The 19372-nt window shown below is 40.9% G+C and overlaps 1 protein-coding gene and 1 pseudogene across 8 annotated transcripts in view; one reads left to right on the forward strand and one right to left on the reverse strand.

Annotated features, from left to right (window-relative positions):
* BLOC1S6 (biogenesis of lysosomal organelles complex 1 subunit 6) overlaps positions 1-19372 on the forward strand; it is a 118549-nt gene that overhangs the window by 27772 nt on the left and 71405 nt on the right. The gene's annotated exons all lie outside the window — the stretch shown is intronic.
* LOC144302822 (large ribosomal subunit protein eL20 pseudogene) lies at positions 17833-19006 on the reverse strand (annotated as a pseudogene).

The raw sequence follows: 19372 nt of genomic DNA on the forward strand, positions 1-19372 counted from the left end.
ATGGGCAACTCTCTTTGGATACTCCATTGTAAAATGAAGGTGATATCACTATTGTATTCACTACTAGGGTTCTAGTGGAACCTAAATGTAATTAACCATGTAACACAGTGCCTGTCATATACTAAGTGCTCAATAAATGTCAGGGTTTTGTTTATTTTTGTTTTGTTTTTTGTTTTTTTTTTTTAAAGCTTACTAACCAATCTTGGTAGCTGAGTAGTGAAAGACAAAGATTTCCAAGGAGGGACCCTTAGTTTAACTCTGCTCTCAAATAGCACAGAATTTTCCTTGCTATCATCTTCCTGAGGACTTTCCTTGCATTGGGGCTACTCAGTCAACAACATTGTCCACAAAAAGAATTTTATAACCATAAATATCCATCATTTCTTTTAGGTAAATACCAAACAGTAGAATTTCTGGGTTATGGGATAGATATATGTATAACTTGATAAGAAACTGCCAGTTTTCCAAAGAGCTTATACCATTTTATACCTCCATTAGGAAAGTATGAGAAATTAATGCTAATCCTCACCAACATGTATTGTCTGTCAGTTCTTTTCATTTAGTTTTGATGAATTCTAATTTCTTTTTCTTTTTTTGCTTGTGTTTTGGTGTGTAGCTAAGAAATCATCACCTAGTCCAAAGTTATAAATATTTACATTTATTTTTCCTCCTAGTTTTGTAGCTTTAGCTTTCACATAATAAATCTATAATCCACTTTGGGTTAATTTTTGTGTATCATGTGAAGGAAGGGTCCAAACTGATTCTTTTGCATGTGGATATCCAGATGTCCCAGCATCATTTGTTGGAAAGGCTATTATTCTCTTTTCATTGAATTGTCTTGGTCATTTTGTGGAAAAACAATTGACCACAAACATATGGGTTTATTTCTAGACTCTCAGTTCTATTCCATTGATTTATATGCCTACCCCTGTGCATCATTTTCATTGGAATAATTCATTGTAGTTCTAACTTGTATTTAATATGTATTTTCCTGATGACTAATAATTGCCCTGGAAAATTTCTGCTTGCTCATTCCAGTCAATCCCTTTCCTTATCCCCTAGAATTAACCATTGTTTTGATTAGTTTATATCATAGATCAGTCCTTCCTGTTCTAGAACTTTATGTAAAAAGAATCACATCATATACATTGTTTTAGTGTAGGCTTCTTTCATTAACATAATGTTTTAGAGATTCCTCAAGTTATTGTATCAATAGTTTGTTCCTCTTAGAAGACATTTTTTTACTCTTTCTTTACAACTGTTTTTTTTCAAATTTATTTTAACTCACTTCTTTCATGTGATTTCTATGTGAAAAGTTCTAGCTTACCAGTTACGTTTTTATATTTGTCATCCAATTGCTGATTCCTTTAATATTTAGTACAATTTTAAGTCTCTACAGTTTTGGATCTCTGACTTTTCTCTTACTCCTGATATTTGTCATGCCCATGTAGTTGTCTTTTTATTTTTTATGTTTTTAAAGACTTTACTTATTTATTCATGAGAGACACACAGATAGAGAGAGGCAGAGACACAGGCAGAGGGAGAAGCAGGCTCCATGCAGGGAGCCCAATGCCGGACTCGATTCCAGGTCTCCAGGATCACGCCCTGGGCTGAAGGCAGCGCTAAACCGCTGAGCCACCTAGGCTGCCCGTCTTTTTATTTTTTTAAAAGATTTTATTTATTCATTTGAGACTGAGAGATACAGAAAGAGAGAGAGACAGAGACAGAGAGAAAGAGCAGGAGTAAAGGCAGAGGGAGGAGAAGCGGACTCCCCAGTGAGCCGGGAGCCTGACATGGGGCTCAGTCCCAGGACCCAGACACCATTACCTGGGCCCAAAGCAGACGCTTAACTATCTGAGCCACCCAGGAGCCCCATAGTTGCCTTTGTAAAGTCCCTTGAAGGGGCTCCTGCTTCTCTCTCTCCTTCTGCCTGCTTCTCCCTCAGCCAGTGCTCTCTCTCTAATACATTAAAATAAAATCTTTAAAAAAAAAAAAAAAGTCCCTTGAAGATTGTACTATAGTCAAGGATTATTTTCTTTTCTTTCAAAGCTCATACTCATTGCTATCTTTTTACTAACTTGCTTATTTAGGTATGTATTTATCCAAATATTCTATCTGAAGTTATATTCTTGCCTTTGAGTTATGTAGATATGTACTTAGTTCAGAATACCTACTAGTTTCTGGAAAAGTTGCCAGAATTATTCATGGCATTTGAGGAAATGCTCAAAAGTATGTGTAAGGTGAGGCTAGGCAGGGATGGGAATGAAAGCCACTGCCTAGTCAAAAGGCCAAGACTACCTACAGGAATGGTTACTGGTTCTCATTGTTCCATAAGTACCCTTCCGATCTTCTGGTATATCAACCATTTCAAATATTTTATTTTATCTCCACATTTTCCTCCACCACCTCACCAACATACCTACCCAAACCTCCCCCCAGCACCTCTGAATTTCCTTCTATGAACATATCTTGATATCTACATCTAACATAGCTATATTTGGGCTTCTTCCACCTCCACAGCTCTGTGCACATATTCATGGCCCACACTTTTCTCCCATGTTTAAACTGTCCCCTATAAAGTTATAGGAGCTTTATAAAGTTATAAGATTCCTATAAATGATGGAGATTGTCTATAATATATTTTGAGGTTGTCTATAGTAGACAACCTCAAATCATTCATTCATTCATCCATCATATTTGTCTAGGGCATTGGCAGGTGGCACATATAAAATAAAGACATTCAACTCCCAGGCTAAAAGACCTTGACTTCTAGTACAGAGGACAGAATGAAATACTCCCAGAATAGAGGAAAGAGCAGTTATTCTGATTGGAACTAAAATAAATAAATCAATAAATCCTTAAAGAGTAAATAATAAATAAATAAATAAAATCTTAAAATTATACTTCAATAAATTGATCTATAGTATCTTTTAAAAGTTTTTAATCAGGGATCCCTGGGTGGCTTAGTGGTTTATCGCCTGCCTTTGGCCTAGGGCGTGGTCCTGGAGTCCTGGGATCAAGTTCGGCATAGAGCTCCCTGCATGGTGCCTGCTTCTCCCTCTGCCTGTGTCTCTGCCTCTCCCTCTCTCTCTGTGTGTGTCTCTCATAAATAAATAAATAAAATCTTTTAAAAAAAAGTTTTTGAAGTATAATTTTAAGATTTTATTTATTCTTTAATGATTTATTTATTTATTTAGAGAGAGGAGCAGACTCCCCCCTAAGCAGGGAGCCCAACTTGGGGCTCAGTCTCACAACCCTGAGCTCATGACCTGAGCCAAAATCAAGAGTTGGACATTTAATTGACTAAGCCACCCAGGTGTCCCTATTGAGGTATAATCGACATCCAATATAGTATATTCATTTTAAGTGTACAAATTCTATGAATTTTGAAAAATGATACCTTCATATATCATCACAATCAAGATATAGAACTTTTCATCATCACAATTTTCCTTGTTTAATATGTCAATATGACCCAAAGTAGTGTACAGATTCAGTGTGATCCCTTTTAAAATTTCAATATTCTTTTTTTTAAGATTATTTATTTATTTATTCATGAGAGACATACACAGATTGAGGCACAGGCAGAGAGAGAAGCAGGCTCCATGCAGGGAGCCCATTGTGGGACTTGATCCTGGGACTCCAGGATCATGCCCTGGGCTGAAGGCAGATGTTCAACTGCTGAGCCACCCAGGTGACCCTCAATATTCTTTTAAAAAAGATTTATTTGAAAGAGAGACAGTGTGGGTGTATATGCCAGCAGCGGGGGTGGGGGGGTGGGGGTGGGGTACAGAGGGAGAGGGAGAATCCCCAGCAGGACCCCACACTGCCAGTGAGCACAGAGACTGCCTTGATCTCACCACCCTGAGGTCATGACCTTAGCCAAAATCAAGAGTCAGATGCTCAACTGACTGAGCCACCTGGGTACCCCAAAATTTCAACATTTTTTTGCAGATACAGAAATATCCATCCTAAAAGTCATATGGAACCTCAAGGACATTGATTAGAAAATGATCTTAAAAAGAACAAGATTCAAGGTTTCACAATTCCCAATTTCAAAACTTACTACAAAGCTATAGCTATCTAAACTAGGATTCTGACATAAAGACAGACATATGTACTAATGGAATAGAATGGAGAGCACATAAATAAGCACCCACATATATGGTAAATTATTTTCAAGGGTGTCAAGACCATACAGTGGGGAAAAGGCAGTCTTTTTAACAAGCACTTTTGGGAAACTGGATATCCAAAAGCAAAAAAATAAAATTGAACCTTTATTTTATACCATATACAGAAGTCAAGTCAATATGGATCAAAGACCTAAATGTAAGAGCTAAAACTATAAAACTCATAAATAGAAACATAGGGGGAAAACATTGTGATATTAGATTTGTCAATAATTGCTTGGATATGACACCAAAAGCAGAGGCAACAAAAAAAAATGTAAGTTCTACTGTCTCAAAATTTAAAACTTTTGTTCATCAAAGCACACTATCAACAGAGGAGTGAAAAAGCAACCCATGGAAGGGGAGAAAATATTTACAAATTATATCTGATGAGGGATTGATATCCAGAATATACAAAAAAAAAAACTCCTACAGCTCAACAACAACAACAAAAACTGATTTAAAATTGGACAAAGGACTTGAATAAACATTTCACTGAAGAAGATCTACAAATAGCTAATAAATGAAAAGATGCTCAACATCATTAATCATTAGGGAAATTCAAATAAAAAACACAATGAAATACCACTTCACATCCCTGAGGATGGCTATTACAAAAATACAGAAAACAAGTGTTGGCAAGGATGTGGAGAAATTGGAACCCTTGTGCATCAGTGGTGGGAATGTAATATGGTGCAGCTGCTATGGCAATTCCTCAAAATATTAAACTTCAAATTACAATATGATCCAGCTATTCCCCTTCTGAGTATATATCCAAAAGAAGTGAAAGCAGGGACTTCAACAAATATTTGTACACCCATGGTTATTAGTGGCATTATTCACATAGCCAAAAGGTGGAAGCAACCCAAGTGCGCATTACGGATGACCAGGTAAACAAAATGTGGAATACACATGCAATGGAATATGATTTAGCCTTAAAAGTAAAGGAAATTCTGGCATGTGCTACAACACAGATGGACGTTAAAGACATTATGTTAAGTGAAATAACCCAATCACAAGTGGACAAATATTGTATGATTCTTCTCGTATGAGGTACCTGGGATAGTTAAATTCATAGAGACGCAAAGTAGAATGGTAGTTATCAGGGACTGAGAGGGGGATGGGTGGGGAGTTAGTATTTAATGGGTATGGCGTTTCAGTTGGGGAAGATGAAGACAGTGATGGTTGCACAACAATGTAAATGTACTTAATGCCACAGAACTGTACACTTAAAAATGGTTTAAATGGGTGGCTTGATGGTTAAGTATCCAGCTCTTGATTTCGGCTCAGGTGGTAATCTCAGGGTCTTGAGATCAAGCCCCATGTCAGGCCCCACGTTCAATGTGAAATCTGCATGAAGTTTCTTCGTGCCTCTGATTAGTCAACCCCCATCCCCTCAAGCCCATGCAGCCCCTTTTCTGCCTTCTATCATTGTGGATTAGTTCCACCAGTTCTACAGCTCATTGCAAAATGTACTGTTTTGTGTCTATTTGCTTTTGTTCAGCACAATGAATTTAATATTTTTCCTTGTTGTGTGTACCAGTAATTTGTTTCTTTCTCTGTCTGTCGCCTAGGATTCCATGTGTGAATAAACTAGTCTGTTTATTCGTTCTTTTCTAGTGGATATTTGGATTTGTTCCAGTTTTGGGGTATGCTTCATTTTAAGAAATATGCGTGACTTTTATAACGATTAGGGCTACCAGCTTTTTTTTTTTTTTATTAATTAGCACAAGAGAAGAGGAGGAGAGATAGTAAAGGGGAAATGAATGAATTATGGAGGGAACATTGGATATCCTCTAGGCCCCCTAATAAACCTAATATTTATTTATTTATTTTTAAAGATTTTATTTATTTATTCATGAGAGACACAGAGACATAGGCAGAGGGAGAAGCAAGCTCCATGCAAAGAGCCAGATGTGGGACTCAATCCCAGGACCCTGGGATCATGCCCTGAGCCAAAGGCAGATACTCAACCGCTGAGCCACCCAGGCATCCCTAAATGTAGTCTTTAAATTTGGTTAACACAGAGAATATAGTATAAGCAGGGAGGACAACAGTTTTTCCCTAAGTCTTTTCTGTGAGTCCATCTTGCCATTCTCTGTCTTCTTCCCTTAAGTAGAAGGGAAACACAGCGAGTCTAGAAGTTTTGGGCAAATAATAATTTGAAAGAGAGAAAACTCTTAATATATGAGATATCTTAGTTACTTGGAATTATTATTAGCTGTGACAGTTCTGAGTTGTTTCTTATTTCTGACACAAATCAGACATGTGAATCCCACTGTATGGCCAAAGTGACTTTGAAGAAGTCCTTGCTGAGGGAGGAACGGCCATCTTATTGATAGAGAACTGGACCCCAGTCAGCTGGTGGCATCTAGTGATAATGCCAACTGAAGAGGAGTCTCTGGTTCTCTACTTTCTTTCTCATCCTCTCTCTTCTCTTTCCTACTCAGCAGCTATCTTGTTGCAATCATGCCTATTTTTTTCTTTTTTACCTTTCCTCTTTCCCAGGCTACTAGCACAATTCTGTAAGTGAATGCTTTTTAATGTTTTTTTTTTTTTTTTTTTAAAGCAGGCATCCATTGATCCTATAGCAAGACTGCTAGTTTCTTTCCAACATCCATTTTCCCCTTCCTCCTAGTGTTCTACCTGTGTACATGGCTGCTCAGTAAAAAACTAACTCTCCCAGCCTCTCCCACAGTTAAGTGTGGCTGCGTTCTGTCCAGTGGGATTTGAGTGGAAGTGTATGTTCAGTTCTAGGCCACACCATGGGAGGCTGTAGACACAACCGCCTTCTCCATCCTGCTGTCTGACAGATAGATATGGTGGGGCTCTCTATGACATGCACATGAGGCCAACACTCAAGTAGTGACAGAGTTATTAGCTACAAGGAATTCTGTGTCCCTGCCTGTGTGTGTGAGAGAGATAGACTTTTTTTCTATCTTGTTTGAACCAGTATCACCTTGGTCTTTGTTATAGCAACTGGATATGTATCCTAGCTGATATAAATCCTATCACAGGCAAGAGACTAAGCTAGGCAGTGAATGCCTAAAGATGAGTGAAACTACTTGACAGTGCAAGTTCTGAGAGAGTTCACAACTTAGGGAGAAAGGAAAAATACAAATTTAATAACCCTAACACAGGGCAGACTATGGTAACTGCTTTACTGGAGGTATAAACAAAGCCTGGTAGAAGAGATTAGTTCTGATGGTAGTGTTAGGAAAGATTTCTTAAATAAAGATATATGCAATTTGTGATTTGGATGATGAATTGAATTCTGATAAATGGAGAAGGCTAAACAGAGCATCCCAGTCTGAAAGAAGAGTATGTGTATCTAGGAAATAACCAGTGGAAAAGGCAGACAGACTCTCAGTGAATGTAGAGGGGCAATAGCCCAATTAGATAAGGACCAGATTGTGATGGCACTTAAATGTTATATTAAGGAATTTTGTTTTGGGGCGCCTGGCTGGCTCAGTCAGAAGAGTATATACCTCTTGGTCTCGGGGTATAGAGACTACTTAAATAAATGAGGGAATTTATTTAAAAAAGGAATTTTGTTTTGGACGTGTTGAATTTGAGGTAAGATGGCATGAATGGCCAGCAGGTCATAAGAAGATAGAGTCTGGAGCTCAGAAGTGAGCTGAGAGCTAGAGACATAGATCTGGGTGTCCTTCACACCTAAGGGACAAAATGAAATAGACAAGGTAGTACGGAGTAGAGGGGGTACACGTAGGCCACATCTTTAGAAGAGAGAATAAGATGGCAGAAAAGAGTTCGTAAAGGAAACTGGGAAGTGATCAGATGGGTAGGAAGAGATTCAGGGAAAGGCATTGTCATGAATGTCAAGGAATTCATAAATGACCTCAGGTTACTTCCTTGTAATGGAAAAATTTTTCTTTCATTATTAACGCATTTCCCCAGCATTCCTATCTCAGAAGCAAATCTTTTAAGAATCTGGTAGTTGTCTAATCTCTTTTGGACTACTTCAATACATTTGTCTTTTCTCTTAGCTTGGGAGTTTGTAGGTTGTGAGCAAAAACTAACTACAGCAGATGTGGTGTGCTTCTCAGATCCCTCCTTCAGGACAGAGGTGCTAATTCTCCCAGCTGCTGGCTATGTGGACTACTGATGGTACACACAGCTGAGCTCCTTGCTGAAGGACACTTAACTTGCCTCAAGTTTATACCTCTTCCCAGGGGGTATCTGCATCCAATGATTAATTGATGCCAGTATAAAAGGTCCAGCTCTTGCCTCTATCTGAGACAACTCACAGGATCAGTTGAAGCTTCTGATGCAGCTCCTTAGTAGTTCAAAACATCTTCTAGCCAATCCCAATTCTTTCACTTACTGACAGATACTTTTCCTGAAAGTATGCTCTGATAAGCCTCCTGCATACAAATTTCTGCCTCAGAATCTAATTTCCTAGGCAGTCCCATCTAGGAAAGTTGGTGCCCAACCTGTCCTAGCAACTAAACTCACTGGCCAGCCAGCAACGAGGATCCCATCATTGACAGTCAGTGGAGTTTGGATAGTGTCTGGCGTGCTGCAGCTGTGCAGTTATTAAAAGTTTTACTGGTAGCGAGCTGGGCTAGGACTCTAGGGGGAGGGATGCAAGGCATAGTAACTCAGTTCTTTGAGACATTTGAGAGAAGTAGTACTTATAAGGACTATGGAATTAAATGGCACTTGCTCTGTGTTGCTGAAGCATTGGAAGAAAAAGAAACCCAATGAAAGACTGAGGGCAATTAACCTCCAATTCAAGATGAAATATGAAAGCCAGAGGACCTTCTTGGCAGCATATAAGCAGACTCAAATCCTGTAGCCGAATGGAAGTAGAAGTTGAAGATTGGGTCCAGGACTTTATAAATAGTAGCAAAACTCCATAGAAGAGTGAATTCTCAGCCACGCCAAGTCTGTCACACCATTAGGGTCACGAATGGGAAGGAGTGGGACCCTGAAACTTGAGATGAGGATATCTTATCTGGGTTGATGAACTTGAAAATCTGGAGTCCTCAGATTCCCCTGGGCCCTCTGGGCCTGAGGAAGTAACACTTTCCTTCCTGTGAAAGGCCACTTATCCTCTTCTACTTGAAGGTAATGTATAGGCCTTTACCTGATTAAACAACATGTACTTGCTCCCCATAATCAGCCCCCATCCCCGCTGCTGGCCGTCGCACTAATTACTAGGGTCAAGAAACAATATAACATAGCACTTTCCATAGCTGCTCAGGGAGGAAATGGACCATATGCCAAGGAGCTGCAGGATCTAGCCAACATGTATTGGCAGGAGCTGAGACAATATATGTGGGACTGGATCCTAAGGATGTTAAATTAATGGGGATGAGATAAAATGTTGGAGAAAGAAGAATTTATGGTTATGAGAGCATTCTCTACAACAGGATTTAACACTCTGGGGAATAGTGTTAATTTGCTGCAGGAATGGTTTTTGAGGAAGCTTTGAAAAAGTGAAATAGAAAATTCAGACTGCTTTGGGAGACAGTAAAGGATTAAAAGGCTTAGAGATATGTGTATTCTAGTATGGATATACTATATAAGTCTGAAAAACCCACTTGCTCATTACATTCTGCAGTAGAATTCGGATGAAATTCTATTTTCTAAAGTGGTAAGGAATGTGCTGGTAAAAGTGGCACCAGAATCATTGAGAAACTCCATGGTGACTATCTTCGGCAGGCCAGGGCTTCAGTAGTAAGCTCTGCCATTATAAGACTTAGCTACCTGATATCCATGGTGTTGACAGGATCCTAAAGTAACAGCGGCCAGGTGGTAGGACTAAAATCATTGGAAGCAAAGTAGGTACAATTATCATTAGAAGAAAGGGTGGAGTGGCCCTCAGAGGATTCTAACATGTAGACAGTTATGAAGATGGCTAAGAGATGTGTGTCTAGAGGCAAGGTAAATGGACAACCTTTAGGAGTTTTGAGTATTGCTCAATCTGTAAAATAAAAAATCAAGAATGGATGACCAGGAGGCTTAGAGCAGCCACCCCCAAAAAAGTCATGATTCCTTGCCCAGTTTCTATATCAGAGTCTGTTTTCAGACCCAGAGCTCAGTGGGTAAAGTCTGTGGAAGTCCTTGCCAGAGATTAATATGGTCTCAGATACAGACTGCCGGTAATATGAATGCATTCTTTTCCACCCTGGTAAGAAAAGAAAATAAGCAGCAGTTTGCAATTCTGTGAGATGGGCACAGCAAGACACATTTATGTTGTCCTAGGGCCATGTTAACTTCTCATCCTCTGACGTGGTACAAAGGGACCTGGACCACCTGGAGATGCAGAATATCACATGGTCTATTGTATTTATGGATGACTTCATTAGACTGGATGAGCCAGAAGGCACAAGTATGTTGGTGAACTTGGAAAGACACCTGTGCTCCAGTCAGTGAAAGATAAACCTTATGAAGATTGAGTAGCCTACAGCATCAATGAAGTTTTTAGAGATCTGGTAGTCTAGGCATGTCAGGACATTCCCTTCTAAAGTAAAGGACAAATTATTGTGATTATGTTAGGTAGAAGCTAGACAGACAGGAGCAGTGAAAGGAACGCCCTGAAGGAGAGTCCCAAGTCCTTGAAGGGGAATGATAGAGACAGGAGTTAGAGGCAAGGATGGTGATTAAAAAAGAAAAGAAAAGAAAGAAAAGAAAAGAAAAAGCTACACATACTGAGCTTGGGTGGCTTAGTCAGTTGAGCCCAGACTCTTCTTTCGACTGAGGTCGCAATCTCATGAGTCCTGGGGTGAAGCCCTCTCCCCTAACCGCCCCCCCCAATCCTGAGCTCAGCAGGGATTCTGCTTGAGATTCTCTCCCTCTGCCTCTTCCCCCTGCATGTGTGTTCTCTCTCTCCCTCTCTCAAATAAATAAGTCTTTAAACAAACAAAAATTACACATTATAAGCCCTGGAGCTCAACATCCTGACCTTGTGGCTTTCAAGACATTGGGCCTGACAGATCAAGAGCCACAGGTACAGAACATGCACTCTTCTACTTTTGCCCCAGGGTAACCCCTAGACTCATTATCGTATATTTGCATTGTGGGCACAGCCCTTTGAGAAAGGCTGCCTTGACAGTTCTGGTACAAATCTTGGAGGGCCAAAAACTCCTCCTACTCCCAACATGTGCAAGGAATTTCCCAAATGATTGGAAACAGCCTCTGTTAGAGACCACCCCATTGTATGTCACAGTTCCTTCCTGCCCAGAGATATCCAATATTATCCAATTCCAAAACAACCTAGGGGATGGTTCTACTTCAAGGAACCTGCCAGCTTTCCCACTTTGAGAGTGTACTTTAGCTTTAATAAACTGCTTTGTGTTTGCAACTTCCCTTCTGTCTTTATTTTGAGCATGGATCCCCACTTAAATCTTCTCATGGGGCATCCAGGGACCAAGATCATTCACACAATGCAGACACTCTCACCGCTGATGATTTTACCTCCCACCACTAAGAAGGAAGCACAATCTTTGTGTTCTGGAAACAGCGTATTCCACATTTCAATCCATTTACTCAGCAACATGGAAGGCTCCCTGGAGCCCATGGAATAAGCTGCACTGTAGCTTGGAATTTGAGATCTAGAAGACCTTGTGATGTTGGAGGTATTAATGATGGGAAAAGCTGCCTTGTGCAATTTATGGCAAACCCCAATAGAACAATCCCATGTAGACTCTAGGTTCTGGAATAAGGTCCATGATCTGCACAAAACCTAAAACCCTTTAGAAAATCAGATCTTATTGTGCTATGGGGCCTTGATAGAAATGGAGCATCTGATGATGCAACATCATGTATCCATGTGGCCAGAACTGCTATGAGTCAGGCTCTGTAAGACTCACCAAGTCATTAAGCCAAATGGGCCTACCAGCAAGCCACTGTAATTTTAAGATTATTTATTTATTCATGAGAGATACACAGAGAGAGGTAGAGACATAGGCAGAGGGAGAAGCAGGACTCGATCCCAGGACCCCAGGATCACACCTGGGCCAAAGGCAAATGCTCAACCACTGAGCCACCCAGGCATCCCACCATTGTAATTTGGAAGTGGTGCATCTGAATTAGGTATAAGCAGGGTCAGAGGGCACAAGGTAACTGCATAAACAGGTAATCCAGACCCTATTTCCATCTATAAACTCTGCCACTTTTATGGTTTTACCCAAAGTTGCCTGAGTGAAAAGACACCAGCAAAACTTTGTCTTAATAAGAGTCTAACTAGAGAAAAAGAACTATTCTGAGTATTTTACACAAAGAATTTTGTAGGAAGTTGTAATATATAAGTGCTGGAACAACCAAAAAATCAACGGAATGGTGATTACCATCCCAGAGATTAGCGACCCAGAGATTAATGATGGTGGACGGTTGCTTTTTTCTTGGCTGGAGAGGAGGTGATATTTCTGGAACCCAGGAATGAGGGGTATTCCACCCCAAATCTACCCTTCATTGTCTATAGGCATAATTTTAAGATGGCCCCTCAGATCTCTATCCATCTGGTATACATGCTGGATAATCCTTTCCTTGTAAGTGTGGGTGGAACTGTGATTATGAAGGATTTGCACATGCATGATTGGATTATACCAGATGACAAAGGTGAAGGACCTTTGCAAATGTAGTTGTCTCAAATCAGGTGACTGAGTTCATCAAAAAGGTGATTTTCCTGGGTGGGCATGGCACTCAAGTGATCCCTAAAAAGGGACTGTACTCTTCCTAGGAGAAGAGATTCAAAGTTTAAGAGGGCCTCTGGAGGGAGCCAACATAGCAAGAAAGGAGAGTGGTCCCCTGGCAACAGCTAACAAGAAAACAGAGATTTTAATGCTAGACCTGTCAGGAACTGGATTCTACTGGCTATTGGATTGTGGATCATTTATTCCCTGAGCCTCTAGATGAGAGGATGCAGTAGCTGACACCTTGATTTCAGGCTTATGAGATCCTAGGCAGAGGACACAGACAAATTTGCCAGACTCCTAATCCACAGAAGGAGTGAGATGATAAATCCGTATTGTTTAAGTTACTGAGTTTGTGGTAATATATTACACAGCGTTGGTGAACTAATACAGGCCCTATATTACTCCATCTAAGTACTTCTCCTTTAGCAGTTGGCATATTATTAACCCTTGTCAGTAGGAGGCGCTGGAGAGACATTTCAGGAGGAGTTTTGGGTTGTTTTTTTTTTTTTTTCCCTCCCCTTCCTGACTCCCGGTGTCACCTCCTGCCAGTGCTCCCACAGTCTGTTCTGCCTCTGCAGTGCCCAGCTTCGGCAGTATCCCCTAGCCAGTAGCACGTGGTGCCTCCCTACAGGCAGCTTCTCCCAGCATCCCCTAGGTGGCTTGGCAGTGAGTTACAAGGTGAAGCATCTGCCTGGAACTGGCTCTCCTCAGTACTTCAGTAAGTTCTGCTGGCATGGCACCTTAGCAAACTTCACCACCATCCAGTGGATGAGGGCACAGAAGGCTAGCTGAGGACAAAGCTCACATCTTGCAAACCAACCACCCCACTCCTGGGTGGGATATGTGTGACATTCCTCCAGGAAGTTCCCAACTCTCTTAATGGTAATGCCTTGCTAGAGGGAAAAACAGCCCTAACTTGACAACGGCAAGGCCTCCAGTACCTTCTGAGTCCTCTTTACCATAGGAAAATCCTTTTGAAAATCTCCTTTTTCCTTACCTACCCCAACTCCCAAGTATATAATCAGCCACTCCTCACACCTCCTGGGCGGCAGCATTTCATGGCCATGGGTCCTGTCTGGTGCTTTAATAGAATCACCATTTTGCACCAAAGATGTCTCTAAAATTCTTTCTTGGTGGTCAGCTCCAGATCTCACCCCACCAAACTTCACCCATATTCCAAAACTACACGTGAGCCATGGCAATTCTGTCTCCAGTAAGATCTAGATCTTAGTTTGGTAAGGTTGGGAAGAATTGTACTTGGGTTCTCCATCTTAGCGGAAGGTTGTGACTGTTCTTTATTTTAAAATTCTTAAAAAAAATTCTTTAGAGTTCTCTTTATTTCTTACTAGCCAGTTCTATATTACCCCAGTGTCTGTTATAGTGAATAATTCTTTATTACTAAAAGAAAGAAAAAGCTGGGATCACGGTAGGACTCTCCAGTTGGAAACCAGGGCCAGGCAAGGAAGCCAGTCACTGCTCCAGTTGATTCCTGAGGCAGAGGGGAAGGAGGGACAAAGACCCTGATTTCTGTTTTACTCTCCTAATCTCCCAGCCTCCAGGCTCTACCAGTGCCGCCCCTGCCACACACACACACACTGGCCAAACCCAGCTGGAAGCCACATGACACAGGGACCAGGGGACACAGGCCACTGTGACACAGAGCACAGAGGGAAAAGGTAAGGAATAGGTCTGTTAAAAAAAAAAATTGCAGGCCCCAAATGGTGTCACTTAGATAGAATTCCCATACCACAACTTAATACCCAATATAATTGCAGTTTCAACCTCTTTAAGAAATGTGGCCATAATGAGTCAATCAGGAAGTATTTCTTTCCACCAGTGCCAATGAGTCTATCACCTGGGTCCTCTACATCCCCCAGAGAGGAGGTAATCTGCATAAGACCCCATACTTTGCCCCTAAAAAACAGCTTCCTCTGGAACAATCCTTTTCTTTTGCTAGAAGCTTTCTTGTCCCCACCCTCTGTCTATAAAAACTTTCCATTTTGTACAACCCTTCAGAGTGCCTCTCTACTTGTAGATGGGGTGCTGTCTGATTCATGAATTGTTTAATACAGCCAATTAGATCTTCAAACTCACTTGGTTGAATTTTGTTATTTAATAGATTTGGTGGCAGTGGTGGGATCCAGAGCACACTTCTGGTAGCATTTGGAGACCGTGAGAATCACAGGTGTGGTATCTGCAACCACTTTGAGTTCACTGTCTTTCTTGTGGTTTCCAAGAGTGAGCTACTGTTGGTCTAAGTTCTGCTCTGCTTTGTGTTTGAGCTATTTATCTAATTGGCTTTTCTTCACAGGGTGCGTCAGCTTGAGCTGGCAGACAGTTATGCCCAGAGCCAATTGAGCTGGCATATTTGCCTAGTGTCCAACTGAGAGAGAGTCGGCTCAGAGCCAAGCCTCTAGACTTTCAGACCACAATCCCTCAGGTGGAAAACCGCAGCAAGATTCCATGGAATTTGGTGGTGGTGTGCACAGGGCCTTCTTATGGCCAGGACACAGTACTACTAATATATTAAGGTGAAGGTTTGTCCGTCTTATTTTGTGTAAATAAAGGCTATTACTAGTAGGATCTCAGAGGCCAAAAAGCTGCAAAAATTGGTGAGCACGTGTTGAGCATTTAAAGGCTATTAGAGAGCTCACTGCCTGAAGAGGATTAATGTGATAGGATAAGTTGGTCACAGGTCACAGGATTAGACACTAGGTCACCCACTAACCTCAAGAAAACTTCCATGCAATGAGGTACACTGTAAAACATGCACAATCCACAGCCCTGCTGCACACCCCTTTTAGGTATTAGTTTGGCTCTGAGAAACCCAAAGACTTAACTAATGAAATCCTTACATTCTAAAGAGTCACATGCACTCCCTTCTTGGCGCACCTGCTTACTTTATACCTAACAACTATAGTCCCAGAAATCTAGCAAAATGAAACAATTTTATTATAAATAACCTAGAATTACAGTGGCCACTATATGGAACGTTCAATTAGACAAGTTTGTTCATTTAAGAAGTGCACTTTGAAAGCAAGCGTTCCCAAATGAAACAGAGTGGGATACCTATTTTAATTGGTTTGCAGAAGTTTCCAAAGATTCTGAAATAGTCTCATTGAAGGGTTCACTATAAAAAGCTAATAAATACAAGAGTTACTTAAGACAAAACACCATAAGGCTGACATAACTCCTCTATTTTTTTTAAAGGTTTATTTTTTTAAAGATTTATTTATTTATGATAGACATAGAGAGAGAGAGAGAGAGAGAGGCAGAGACACAGGAGGGGGAAGAAGCAGGCTCCATGCTGGGAGCCTGACGCAGGACTCAATCCCAGGACTCCAGGATCGCGCCCTGGGCCAAAGGCAGGCGCTAAACCACTGCGCCACCCAAGGATCCCCTTTAAAGGTTTATTTATTTATTCATGAGAGATACAGAGAGAGAGGCAGAGACATAGAGGGAGAAGCAGGCTCCCTGGGGGAACCTGATGTGGGACTTGATCCTGGAATCAGGCCCTGAGCCAAAGGCAGATGCTCAACTGCTGAGCCACCCTGGCACCCCTATTTTTTTTAAAGTTTGTTTGTTCGTTTGTTTATTTATTTATTCATTCATTCATTCATTCATTCATTCATGAGAGACACAGAAGGAGAGAGAGGCAGAGACACAGGCAGAGGGAGAAGCAGACTCCATGCAGGGAGCCCGATGTGGGACTCCATCCCGGGTCTCCAGGATCAACCCCGGGCTGAAGGTCATGCTAAACCGCTGAGCCACCGGGGCTGCCCCCCTATCTTTTTTTTAACCTGAGTGATCACTCTACTAATTTTCTGAACTGCCTTTCCATTCTGAAGAAAGAGTTACCTCTTAAAATAAAGCCGCCTGAGGTTACACGTGATCCTCCTTAGATATTCTTCACTCCTTGGTCAAAGACTAAGGGCTATAGTAAAAAAAAAAAAAAAAAAAAAAAAAATTAAACTTTGAGAGAAGCCCCAAAAGTTTTTTTTTTTTAAATAGATTATTTCCTGAGTCCAGTTGAGAGAGGGAAATAAAAATTCACGTTATCCCTTTCTTTCCAAATCCAGATCCTGTTGGCTATTAATCTTTTTTCTCCTGGGAATAGCTGTTTCCTTGCTCATCTCCTTTTGCATCTTAACGTGGTTTGGCTTTTTGCCTGTCTGGCCTGTACTATCTTTGGGAGTGGCTCTAAATCCCGTAAAAAAATACCTTTTACACCCTCTTTGAGGACCCCTCTCGAGTTCATGAGGCTGCTTAATACTGCCAGCAATCTTTACTGTTTGTGCCAGCTAAAATTGAACAAGATATTTTGAAAATTTAATAACATTATTATCAGAAGTTTGGTCAAATTAAAAGCTAATATTTGGAGCCTGATAAAAAATTTTAAGGCCTTCTCTGCTAAGCTAAATGTAACCACAGGAAAAGAAAACTTTCTCATTGCTAGATGGGTGATGTCAGTCCTTGGATATTATTTAGACGACAATCCAGTTCTTTGAGAAATGAAAAATGGCTGTCTTACAGATCTAGTCGTTACAGGCCCAGAGGTGTGACTCCAAAAATAATAGAAAGACCAATCCTTTTTACCAGTCCCAAAACCTCCCTTATTTATCTTAAAAGGCTTATAAGTGTTGTAAAAATTCTGGTCTTAAGAGAAGGAAAGTCCTTCTAGAAAGTGCTTGTCTTTTCCTTCTGTACCTTTGCGCTGTAAATACACAGTATCTGCCTCGTCTTTTCCAGAAATTCTTAATCTAGTCCATGTCCTTAAAATGCAAATTCCAGGGAGGTAATGCTGATCAAAAAAAACGAGGAGGAAAGTCCACTTAAAACTTTATTTGCCAAGGACAAATATAAATCTTAAGTGTCTTCTCCACAAACCCATGTATCTACGTCTGTATGTATCTATCTATAAATATATTATTATTTTTTTGTTTTGTTTTTTTTTCCAAGGAGTTTATTTGGGCAGACCTGGGGACAGGGAAGCTCTGCATCTAAGAGAAGGTGTTGGGTCTCCTGGTGGTGAAGCATGGCTTGTGCTGGCAAGGTAGGACCCAGTGGGGTATTGGGAATTAGATTTTGGCGTCTCGTGAGCAGCACTTGCTGGCTGCAGTCTCCTCTACCTTCATGATCTGGACCAAGTGTACTTGAAAAGGGTGCCAGACACCCCTGTCTTGGTAGCACTGGGTGACATTGCCAGCAGTGGTAGGTCCCGGTACTGTCTGTATGTGTTGTCGCTGCCACCGTGGGAGTCATAGCACAGCCAGATGCCAAAGTCCTTCACCCACATTGGGGATTTTTTGAACACCTGTCCAGTACACAATTTCCCCTGAAGACTTCCTCAGCTTGTTCAGCTGAGACACAAAGTGATTAAGGATAAAAGAAGAAAATTATTCACCTTTAGCTCAGACGTCTGACCTATAGCCTGCATAGTTTTGACAAGGATCAAATAGGTGCTGGCTGCTACATTCTTAAAGGGTCTCAGGACTGCCTGTATGTCTCACCAATAGTGAATATCAAGCTAAATGATAAGTGCCAAAGAAATCTTGCGAAAGTAGTTTTATAAGTAGAAATTCGAAGAAGATATTTATGATCTAATTCTTCCTGCACGTTCCCTCCCCCTTGAGCACTAAGCATATAACCACCAGCTTCATATAGAAAGAATGCAGCTTTTTCTGCCCACGGGTCCTTTCCCCTTGCTACTTAAATAAACTTACTAAGCTATACAAGAACACTTCTTCAGAATTCTTTCTTGATTGTCACACTCAAACGATCTCACAAAAGTACCAGAAGTGGGACTCTGCAACAACATGATTAGGTGCAAAGATATGCATGCAATAGAGGGGTGGACTGGGACATTTGGGGGTCTGTAGGCAGTGCCTCCACCACCTTGTACTCTGGCAATGTGCCTGAGGCCTTCATGGTGCACGCTCTGTTCTTGTCCCCACCCACGAAAGACCATAAATATATTTTTAAAAAGCTCTAGCGAGGCTGCCTGGGAGGCTCAGTCCATTAAGCACCTGCTTTTGGCTCAGGTCCTGATCCCAGGGTCCTGATCCTCCAGGGTTGTGAAACTGAGCCTGTTTCGGGCTCCTTGCTCAGCAGGAGTCTGCTTGTCCTACTCCCTCTCCCTCTGCGCTTTACCTGGCTCATGCTTGCTTCTTTCTCTCTTTCTTTCAAATAAATTAAAAAAAAAAAATCTTAAAAAAAAAAGCTATAAAAAAGGCTTAAAAAGCTTTAAAAAAAAAAGCTTTAGCGATCTGGATCAATAAACTTATTTCATCTACTAAAATTTTTTTTTCAAATCCAACCATTATAACTAGTAAATTTTGTATTTATTTCATAGCAGAATTTTCAAACAGAAGCTATAAGGTATGTCTAACATGTTCACATGTGGTCCTTGTATGGGTTGGAAGTGTGTTTCTACCTCCTGATTGTATTGCTAAAATTAGCTTACAAAAGGGCTCTATTTAGTTCATTTAAAGAACAAACAAGTGTTTGTAAGGATTGGGCTTGTAAATTAAAAACTCAAAA

This window comes from Canis aureus, chromosome 32 (assembly GCF_053574225.1).
Source record: "Canis aureus isolate CA01 chromosome 32, VMU_Caureus_v.1.0, whole genome shotgun sequence".
In the NCBI taxonomy this organism is placed as follows: domain Eukaryota; kingdom Metazoa; phylum Chordata; class Mammalia; order Carnivora; family Canidae; genus Canis; species Canis aureus.